An 11,652-nucleotide genomic window follows, 5' to 3' on the forward strand; every position below is an offset into this window, starting at 1 on the left:
TGTAAGCGCCGAGTGTAACCAAATGAGCTAGGCAGGAAACCCCCCGGGCCAGTGGGCAGAAACCAGAAAGCCAACTTGCAGAGGAGGTCAGACCATACCCTCTACACTCTTCCAAAGAGAGTGCAGAGGGACCCTTCCCTGCACCTCTGAGAACAGTCACCATTACAAGTATTTTCTTCCCTGGTCTATTACTGTGTGAGCATTCTTGATTCTCACTAAAAGGCTTTCTGGGAAGCACATAATTACCAGATTCAAAATGCACATAAAAGTTACTTCACAACGCTAGCCAAATTCCTCAAATCCCTCTGCATCCAGCATATTTCTTCTATTTTCAGACTTAAAATATGAGAGAAATTTCCTGTTTCTGCAAAACCAATTTGTTCGTGTAAAGCAAACTGCTTCCTACATTCAGTTTATGCTCCTGGATACCTCTTCTGGGGATCCAGGATTCCTCTGTGTCCCGGCCAATGAAATGTGAGCCCTGGTGTGAGACCGATGCCTTTCTGTAGGGGGCATTTATGCCTTCCAATTTTGTCCTTGGAGGTACATGTGCAGTCAAAAAGCTTTCTAGTTTGTGTCTTTTCTGGGATTCACAGCATCCTTTCTGTGATGAACATGTCATCTCAAGTCCCAAACTGTCACTTAACTTTTCTTTTGGGGGCTCTGTGTTTATGAAAGAATATGCTACATAGCACAGGCTTAGGGAGTGTCTAAGTTATAGTGCACTATTCGATGCAATGCCATGTGGCCATTAAAAGGAAGGGGATATATATGTATATATATGTGATATTTATAATACTATATTATAAAAAGGATGTTTATAAGCTAAAATTAAAAAGCAGTGTCCAGAACACAATCAGATAGCACAGTACTATTCATCTTTTAAATAATTATATACATCTTTATGTACTCATATATGAAATATTTATTTTTGTATTTATGTATTTCTATCCAGTCTGAATTGGTTACAGTGCACGTATGTTAAACTTCTGTAATTAAGATGAGTGAATGCTGTTTAGGAGTCTGAAGTAGGAGGAGCTTCAGGCCTATCTGTGCTACAGTAACTTCCAGGCCAGTCTGAGCTACAGTGTAAGAACCTGTCTCAACAACAACAACAACAACACTTTTTTGGGCCAGCAAGATGGCTCAGCAGGTAAAGTGTTCTGTGCAAGCCTGGTAAGGTTTTGATGCCTGGAAGCCACATGAAGTTGGTAGGGAAGAACCAACTCATGAAGTTGTTCTATGATTTCTATACATGCACAAATATACCCACACTAATAATAAATTTAACTTTTTTTTTTTTGTAAATGAATAGGAAATTCTTTAAGAGTTCTCAGGAAGGTAAATAGAAAAGAAAATCCAGTCCTTAATTTTTTTCTCTCTGATCTGTTCCTTAAACTTGCATTTGTGTTTGTTGTTTTCTTTCTTCTAGTATTTTTTGAAACAAGAGTCTCGCTATGTAGCACAGGATTACTTTGAACTTACAATCTTTCTGTCTTTGTTTCCTGAGTGTTGGGTGACAAGTGGCCACAGCATACCTAACTTCCAGTGGTCCTTATATTTTACATTTTTTTATTTGGTGCTAGAGATTAAACCCAGGACTTTGCATGTCCTTTATGAAATTCACTAGTGGGCTGGTGAGATGGCTCAGTGGTTAAGAGCACGGACTGCTCTTCTGAAGGTCATGAGTTCAAATCCCAGCAACCACATGGTGGCTCACAACCACCCATAATAAGAAACAGAAAACAAAAAACAAAACAAAACAAAAAACCGAACAAACAAAAAAGAAATTAAAAAAGAAATCTTAAAAAAATGAAATTCACTAGCACTGAACAGCTATACTCTTCTTCCTTGACTTACATGTGGATGGTAATATTATACATAAAAGACATATCTACTACCAGCACTCAGACAGGAGCAAGAGCACAGCTGAGAGTTAAAGACCACTTAATGAAACATTGTTTCAAGAAATAAGCAAATAAACAAAAAAGAAAGTAAAACACTATTTGGCTATCTCACAGAATATATACCTGCATATATTTTTACTTTGAGGGATGATAGTGTTTTAATTTTTATGTTTTAAATGTTTCCATGTTTCATTTTCATTTAAGATTCCTTTCTTTGTTCATTCAATAACAAATTTACTCACTCAGTCAATAGGTGTTTACTGAGAACCTGCTATGCACCTGACACACACTGTAAATTCACAGTCCAGTGAGAAAACAGTGTAGAGTCAGGAGGTGTATAATACGGTGTATAGGTTCATCCATCTTTTAGCAGAACAATTGAATTGCTAGAGAAGGCTTCACAGCGAACGTATTATTGCTTGAGCTGAGTTTTGAGGGATGAGGAGTTGGCCAGATCAACTGGCAAAAAGGGCATCGATGGGGGCACATAATCTCCATGGGGATGCTTTTTATAACATGAGAGGTTATCCTGCTCATGAATACCCAATAGGTCAGCATGGTGGACATAGAGCATGGCGAGAGGGTCTACTGAGGGAGCAGGCACCCTAGAAACAGTACTGAGCCTGGAGAGACCTATGTGGCACTGAATGCAGGCAGGTGTCTTTGCCTTGACTCAATAGTAAGAAAAGAGAGATGTCCAGTGACTTAGGGAGAGGGCCAGACTGGAGTATATATAGTCAGAAGGTTTTTCTGCTTTGCACCACAGTGCCTCCTGGGACAGGCCCATCCGTGATGGTCCTTTGATGTTCAGGCCTGAACCACTTCAAGCTAGTAGGAAAGAACAGGGCTGACTCTACAGTAAGTTCTAACCACACTGGCCACACACTTGGCATGCCTTTGTACCAGAAGCCACAAGAGAGCTTTCTCCAACAGCGCTGTTCCTAGAAAATGGCATGTTGCACCCAATCAAGAAATGATAGAGGAGGCTTGCTTCTTGGCACCCAGCTGTCTTAAGTAGCCCCTTTCTATTCCTTCTGCCAGGAGTGTGTCTCTCTGTTCTCTCATTCCCGTTCACAAAAGAGAGCCATGGATCCAGCAGGAGCTCCACCCCAGGATTTTATAATGCTGCACAAGTTTTGGAATCCAATTCTCACACTCACTGTAATGGCTGAGATGAACAGAACAATACTTTTATGTGTTGTCAAGACTGTGAAAGAACTAGAGTTTCTGGGAGTATGGAATGACCCCCATTTCTCTGACAATACAGTGCTTAATACCCCTAACTAAGAAGAATGTTCATAGCAGTGTTATTCAAAGTAACTTAAACCTGGGGCAGGGGATCCAAATCCACCAACCAGAGCCTAGATAAATAGACTGAGTTGTAAATTCATAAAATGAAATGCTACTTAGTAGTCAAATTGGAGCAACATGCCAATACATAATATATATATTATGTAATATATATATATATATATATATATATATATATATATATATATATATATCAGATAGACTTTGTGAGGAAAATCAAGCTGGATACTGGTCTGAAGTTCAGGGATGGGTAAAAACCAACACTGGAGGACAGAAACTAAAAACGTGGGTTGTTGCCAGGCGGTGCTGGCGCACACCTTCAATCCCAGCACTTGGGAGGCAGGGGGCTGTCAGATCTCTGAGTTTGAGGCCAGCCTGCTTTACTTTGGTGAGTTCCAGGACTACACAGAGAAATCCTGTCTCATAAAACAAAACAAAACAAAACAAAACAAAACAAAGTGTGTCTGGGGATCAGAGAGGCAGCAACTATTTTCTGGAAAGGGGTATGAATGACAGAACTCTGAGGAATGATAGAAATGTATGTAAATTAGAAAGAGAGAGAGAAGTTGAGGAAGAAGAGGGAAGAAGGAAGGAAAGAGGAAAGGAAGGAAGAAAAGGAGGGACAGAAGGTGGGAGGGAAGAAAAAAGTCTCATTCTGATTCCCAGTTGTAGCACTGTGACGACTGGACATTCCTTTCTCATAAGGCGGTTTTGAGAATCAACCAGGATAATGCATGGACATCTCTTAGCTCAAGGGCCTGACAAATACTATAAACTTAGTAAAATGAACCCTTACTATTGATCCCTTAACCACCATCTTCTCTCTTAAGAACTAGATCTCAGGGCTTGGGGTGTGGCTCGGCTGGGAGGAGGTTTGGCTAACTTGTAGGAGATCCTCAGTTCTGTCCTTAGCAGACACTGGCCAGGATGGTGCACACCTGTGATTCTAGCACTCTAGATAGAGGAGGAGCAGAAGTTCAAGGCCATCCTTGGTGCATAGAGAGTCTGAATCTGGCTTGGCCCACATAAGATCGTGCCTCAAAACAAAACAAAGCAAAACAAATAGCAAACAAATAGGGACTGACTCGTGAAACTTTATCCACTCCCCACCCCCACCCCACCCCCCAAAACATCCAGTTCCCACCTCTAGGCTACACCAGACGCCCAGGCAGAACTCTGAAGCCCTATACCATTCACACACACAGTACCCACAAGGCTCAGTGACTAGAAAGGTTTATCGAATTCTGAACAGGAAGCAGCAGTGGCAGCTGATAATCTGTGACCTGAATATAGCTATCCATTATCTCACTGTGGTTTCTTGTTTCCCTGACAGAGGAAACGCCCACGACTTTCTTGGAGTTATTCTAAACACTCAGTTCCTTGTTCAGCTCTGGCAGGATAATGTTACCCCTGGGTGCCCGGGTGTTTTGAGCTTCGGCCTCCCTGCCAGCCTGAGGCTCAAGCTCAGCGGTCAACCTGTGAGGCCAACTGTCCCCTCCATGGAGGAGACAGTGACAGGAGCAGTTCAAAAATAGGCCATCAGTATTTGCAGCTATTGGAAGAAAAAAAGAAAACAAAGCAAAAAACCCCCCTCAGACATATAGCATCTACTTTTTGTTCCTGTTCAGGAAGGCAGCAGGCAGAACTGACATGCGAGGAGGGCGTGTACCACCGGCTTCTCATCACAACTAGTTCCTCAGTCACATTCCACCCTGAGTTACTCTTCTGTGATTCTCTTCTCTTGAAAGAGGCAAATCTGCTCTCCTAGGGTATGTTCACTTTCCAAATGAGGAGAGAGTCAAGCTCAAGACTCAGGTTAAATGGAAACGTCCTGTTAACTCATGTTCTTACAAAACCCAATAGTCCAACATGGGCATGGTGCTACACGCCTTTAATCCTAGCACTTGAGAGGCAGAGGCACATGGATCTCTGTAAGTTTGAGGCCAGCCTGGTTTGCATAGCAACTTCGAGGCTAGTCAGGGCTATACAGTGAGACTCTGTTGCAAAATAAATGTATAAAGAAAGAAATAACCCACCCCTCATTGTTCAGGAGACTCAGCTACACTACAAGGTAGGCAAAGTTATCTCTGGCCTCTCTTCTTCTGGGCCATACTCTCTGGCCCACCCCCTATCAAAGCTTTTATTTTTGTTTCAAGATAGGATCTTGCTATGGAACTCAGGCTGGCTTCAAACTTCTGATCTTCTCCCTGAGCCTCCCATGCACTGGGGTGACTGATGAGATCACTACATTTAGTTCTACCAAAGCATTTCTGACAGTGAACCCCTTACCACTGTATCTGGGAGGTCACTTGTTCTGTGGAACACATCCCTACTTTTGAAAAAGAAGCCTCGAGGTAGTAATCCTGAAGCAAAGGACTCCAGTTCTAACTCACATCTGGGAAACTGTTCCCTGAACAGGGAGGGCCTCTGGGCTTGCTCTCGCCCCCTGGTGGCTACCACTTTTGCTCTTAGTACTCTAAGCATAGAAGACACGGCATGAGTATGGTTTCAAAGGGCTTATAATCTATAAATTAGTGTAGATAAAACTAGGGAAGTTGTAACAGTAGTTGGCTTGAAGGGCCAGGAAGATACATATTGAAAAGCTGTTTTGAGCTGGCTGTGGGGCCACACACCTGTAATCTCAGCACTTGGGAGGTGAGAACATCCATTCCTATATGGAAGTCTGAGGCCAGCCTAGGACACATAAGACCCTGTCTTTAAAAAGTGAAATAAAGAACAGGAGGGGAAAAAAGTGAAGCAGAACAACAACAAAAACAACAAAACAAAATAAAACACAACACCAAATCAGAAAAGCTGTTTTTACATGCTGCAGAGCTGAAAGCAAGAAAGTCCACCAGAAGGGTCAGAGCAGGGAAGGATGGTTCAGGGGTTCTGAGGCTGAGAGTAAATAATACGCAGCTGGCAGGGATGACGCCAGTCTTCTGAAGACCCAGCTCCGCTAACAGCCAGGCTAGCCTTCAGTAGTCACTTAGCCTGCTTGGGCTTATCAGGAAGAATACAAGCGATGCAGGAGACGGCTTAGGAGTTAAGAGCACTGGCTTAACTGGGTTTGATTCCCAGCACGCACATGGTAGCTCCCAGTTGTCTTGAATTTCAGTTCCTAGTAATTCAAAGCCCTCTTTGGGCCTCCACAGGAACTGGGCACAAATGTGGTGCACAGGCAAAATGTCCATATACATAAAATAATAATAATAATCTTAAAAAGGTTTTAAAAAGAACACATGCTAAGAGGTTGACAACAGCCCTTGCTAGAGGTGAGATTATTTCTAAAAAGCATTATTTTGTTTTCTTTCTTTCTTCTTCTACCCTTCCTCCTTCTTTCTCTCTTTAAAAATTATTGATTTTGTTATTTTTAAATTGTGGTGTATGTATGTAAATCTGTATGTAAATATATGCACATGAGTGTATGTGCCCATAGGAGCTAGAAACATCAGAACCCATGAAGCTTGAATTATAGTCAATTGTAAGCCACTTAAAATGGGTGCTGGGAACTGAACTCTGGTCTCTGGAAGAGCAGTATACAGTTTTAGCCACTGAGCCGTCTTTCCTGCCCTGTATTTCTTTCTTTTAAGGCAAGTTGCATTTTGTAGGCCAGATAGTCTAGTGACCCAGTCTGGCCTCCAGCTCTTGGCAACCATCTGTCGCAGTCTCCCCAGTGCTGGGTTTACTGGTATAAGCCTCCTCCTTACCCATCCGGTTTTCCTTTTAGAGCTTGACCCTAGTTGGGTTTAGTCAGGAAATCAGAACTACTGCAAACAGTGTAGAGTTAGAGGTTCATCTAAGGTTTGATCTTAGGCAACTGTGGACTGGGTTAAACAGTCTGCATAAACCTGTGCTGGGCCTCGAGTTACGAGAGAAGTAAGCATGAGTGTGGCAGAGCAAAGATAAGTGAGAACTTGAACAAGAATGAACCGCATCCATCTCCCAATGTCTCCAAACCCTACTTTGGTAATGCAGGTGGCTTGCAGACATTTCTGAGTCCTTCTTTATGGAGCCAGACACACACCTAGCTCAAGAGCTGGAGGAGCTGAAGGAACTGGAGGAGCTGAAGGAGCTGAAGGAGCTGGTAGGAGGTAGAGGAGCTGGAGGAGCTGGAGGAGCTGGAGGAACTGGAGGAGCTGGTATGAGCTGGTAGGAGGTAGAGGAGCTGGAGGAGCTGGAGGAACTGGAGGAGCTGGTAGGAGCTGGTAGGAGCTAGAGGAGCTGAAGGAGCTGGAGGAGCTGGAGGAGTTGGAGGAAATAGTAGGAGCTGGAGGAGCTAGAGGAGCTGGAGGAGCTGAAGGAGCTGGAGGAGCTGGAGGAGCTGGAGGAGCTGGAGGAGCCATGGGTCCAATTACTATTTCATGGTAATAAAATGAGTCAGTGGCTCTGAGACATGGAGTCTTAACAATATCAGATCTGTCATCTTTCTGACCATAACTGTAGCTGCTTAATTCACATGTACCTTCCTAATCTTATACAGATTTGCTAGTGGCTAACTTTAGCCCACTATACACAGCAAAGAATTCTGAAAAAAAGAAAAAAACACAGATTAAAAACCACAATTGGGGCATGGTGGCGCACACCTTTAATCCCAGCACTTGGGAGGTAGAGACAGGCAGATTTCTGAGTTCGAGGCCAGCCTGGTCTACAGAGTGAGTTCCAGGACAGCCAGAGCTATACAGAGAAACTCTGTCTCAAAAAAACAAACAAACAAACACAAAACAAAAAACAAAAACAAAAAACAACAATAACAACAACAACAACAACAAAAAAACACAATTGAAGTTTAGCTACCCTGGCATAGTACAAAGTTACTCTGATTGTTTCTTTTTGTCGAGTCATCAGTATGCACAATATATCTCCCTTCCTTCCTATCTACCCTCTGCCCTTGCAGCCTCCACCGAAAAAGAAAATAAAAGACAAGAATTCAAAACACAGCATAGGAAACACTTCATTGTGGAAGCTGTAGTGTGTCACAGTGTGTCTCACAGTTTTGTCCACACATCTTTACTTGCAAATGTTCATTGCAATGAGTTATTGATTTGGTTTGAGGCCTCTGTCTTCACCATGACTTTTCCAGGATATCTTCTTGTTGTCCTGTGTCATGGAGATCCTGCAGCTTTGGATGTGCAGGACCGACCCTTTCACATACTCCAGCAGTTCAAAGGTGAAGAGGGTGGGTCAAGTCAAAGCCCTGCATCTGGGCCTGGATGGTAGAACTGGTCAGCCTACCGGCTCTTCTGTGCTTCACTACCAGGGCCAGATCTCCAGCACTGCCCTGCTAGCTCCCAGTGCCACAGTGGGCAGGGGACAGAGTCAGCTCTCTGGCTCTTGTGCCCTTGGAGTTGGCTCACCCACGACACCACAGCCAGCTCTATTAAACTGCCTAGTCGAGGTACAGGGGCCCACACTCCCAAGTGCTACAGCCAGTGAAGGGCTGGGCTAGCTCTCCGGCTCTTACACCTTTAGGGTGGGCTCACCTGTGCCTTCACCATTAGGGCCAACTCCGCTGTGTTGTCCAGGTGAGGGGCAGGGCCTGCTCTCCCAAATGCTGCAGCTGGTGAAGGACAGAGCCAGCTTTCCCTCTCTCGTGATATCAGGGCCAGCTCTCCTGACCACTGCAGGTGGCAAGGCAGGAGGGAGAGGAAGGCATTGCCCCATGTGTCTGCACCACTTCATGGTAGATGAGTTGTGGGGCTAGCTCTCCAGTGCTCATGCCCTCAGGGCTGGCTCATCTCTGCCCTTACCAGCAGGGTCAGCTCCGCTGTGCTGCTCAGGAGAGGTGCAGGGTTTACTTTCCAGAGTGCTGCACCCAGTGAGAGGTAGGGCCAACTCTCTAGTGAGGGGTGGAACCAGTTCTGCACAGCCCTTGGACATCTATGCAGTCCCAGGAGACTGCCCAGACCAGGGCATCCATATGATCTTTAGTGGTAATATGAGCCACAGACATCGACACAGCCCCCTGTTGCTGCATGGCCACAGATCCAGACATGGCCTTCAGCAGGAGGACGGGCTGGGACTCCACCACGACCTCAGGTGGTGGGGCTGGCCATTCTCTCTCCACAGGCTAGTCCTTTCCACCCTCACATCTCCAGTTCCACCTCCCTTCGTGATGCTCAAACTGTTCTGCTTGTCCTTCTCTCCCATGTGTCCACAATACACTTGCATACTGCATGCAGTAGCTCCTGCTGTGGGGCCATGAGGAGGGGCTGGTGCCATGTGGCATGGATGCAGGCAGGCCTCTGACATAACATCTACTTTTTGTTTCTCTCTAACCAGCCTGTGTGGTGTGGAGGTAGGCAGGTCTCTCTGGGTGTCTTCCTCTTGCCAAGCTGTGTTGTCTGGTAGCAGGTAGGATTCTAGGTGTCCTCCAACCACTTGCACCATGTGGCATGGCTGTGGGCAGGGTCTGTGTTACCATATATATTTTTAAAGATAGGATCTCACTATACTATGTAGGTTGGTCTTAAACTCCTAGGCTAAGGCCATTCTCCTACTTTGGGCTCCTAAGTCACAGGGACTACAGGCATGTATCACCATGTCTAGCTTAGTATGTATTTTGGCAGAGAGATGGTGGTAGTAGAGGTATTGGACAGGGTTTTATGTAGGCAAGGCTGGCCTCAACACTCTAAGGTTGTCCTTGAACTCCTGATATTTTTTGCCTCCCTCTCAAATGCTGGAATTACAGGTATTTACTACCATACCTAGCTTGGTATGTATTCCTTCACCAGCAGGAAAATAACTACATGAAAGGGCACTCAGCTCATCAATAAATAGGAACTACAAACTGGATGCATGGTAGGCTACTACACTCCTGCAAAAGGCTACATGCAAAAGCAGCACTAAACATCGGTGAGGATATGGAACAAGTAGAACACACACATTTGTAGTGGGAGTATACATCAGTAGAACTGCTTTGGAAAACTGGTGATATCTACCAAAGCTGAATAAACACATACATGGTGGCAAGTAATTATGTGTCTACAATGGCCCTATAGTTAAAAAGCAAAACCAATTCAACTGTCTACCAACAGACAGCATATATGAGTTAATCGTGGAGAACTCACATAATGGAGTATTACACAGCAGTGTAAATAAATAATCCACATACAACACGAATGGTTATCACAAGCACAAAAACACATAGGACAAAGAGCACAGACTTATGAGTTGAAAACAGGCAGAATGAGCTATGCTGTTAGACTACAGATAAGGATTAGCCTTGGGAGATTAGAGACAAGAAGTGGTAAAAAAATGGGGGTGCTCTTAACTTTTAGGATGTCCTGTTTATTCATGAAAGAGTTTGCATTTGTTTGTTTGTTTTTTTGTTGTTGTTGGGGTTTGTTTTGTTTTGTTTTGTTTGTGGTTTTTTTTGGTGTTTTTGAGACAGGGAGTAGCAGCTTGTGTTCTTATGCTAATTATGTCACCCCTAAAAAAACCTACTTATAGTGTCACACATGTAGGAGTAAAGGAAGCCTGTCCCCAGTTGGTTGTTGGCTGGTCAATAAAGTTACTGGAGGCCAATGGTTGGGCAACACAGAAGTGGGACTTCTAGGATTCCCAGGAAGGAACCAAGGAAGGAGGAAGACGGGATTTCGCCATGATGAGGGTGTAGATGGACCACTCCGGAAAGGTGCAGGAGGGAGAGTTAGCCAACAATATCAGAGGGAAGTGTGTGTTAGCCATGTGGAGTTAGAGTGGCCCAGCCATTAAGCTGTTTACGGAATTTAAAATATAAGGCTGTGTATGTGTATCTTTCTTTCAGGAATCCAGAATGTTGGGACTACAGTGAAAAGTGCTCATGCATCCAGCAGGGAATTAATTAATCCAATACCGCAACAACAGGGTCTATTATGTAGCTCTGACTCCCCTGGAACTCTGTAGCCTGTGAATGTGTCTTTTATTCACCAGATGTAATTGTTGTCTCTGAGGCTTACTGCTGAATAAGCTCACCATTTATAGTTTTCTGAACTCTGGCTGGCTGGTTCAATGCAGCTGTTCTGGTCTAAACTGCTCTCCAAGCTGATTGATTCAAACTGGCTTCTCTCAGCTTTTCACTGAAATGCTCTGCTTTCATTGTCATCCAATGGTCTCTCTAATTTGGTAATTGGAGAAATAAGTCAAACATTGTACAATCTATATACACTTTCAGCTTGTTTGTTTGTAACAATGTCTGGCTGTGAACAAAATAAGGGTCTTGAAATCTTGCTTCTCCTGTCTCAGCCTCTCAATTAGTAGTATTGTTTATTTAATGTCTTTACACTATACTATGATTTTCAAAACAGCTTATATATTTCAAAAGTATTTATTTACTCAAAAGAAACATAGAAGATTTACTAGGGAAGTTGCTTGTAAGAGAACAAAATGAGACTGAATGCTTTGCTTGATATTTGTAACTCTTGTATCAAGTTTGAAGAAGAGGACTTTATAA

Source organism: Mastomys coucha, unplaced genomic scaffold (assembly GCF_008632895.1).
Source record: "Mastomys coucha isolate ucsf_1 unplaced genomic scaffold, UCSF_Mcou_1 pScaffold9, whole genome shotgun sequence".
In the NCBI taxonomy this organism is placed as follows: Eukaryota; Metazoa; Chordata; class Mammalia; order Rodentia; family Muridae; genus Mastomys; species Mastomys coucha.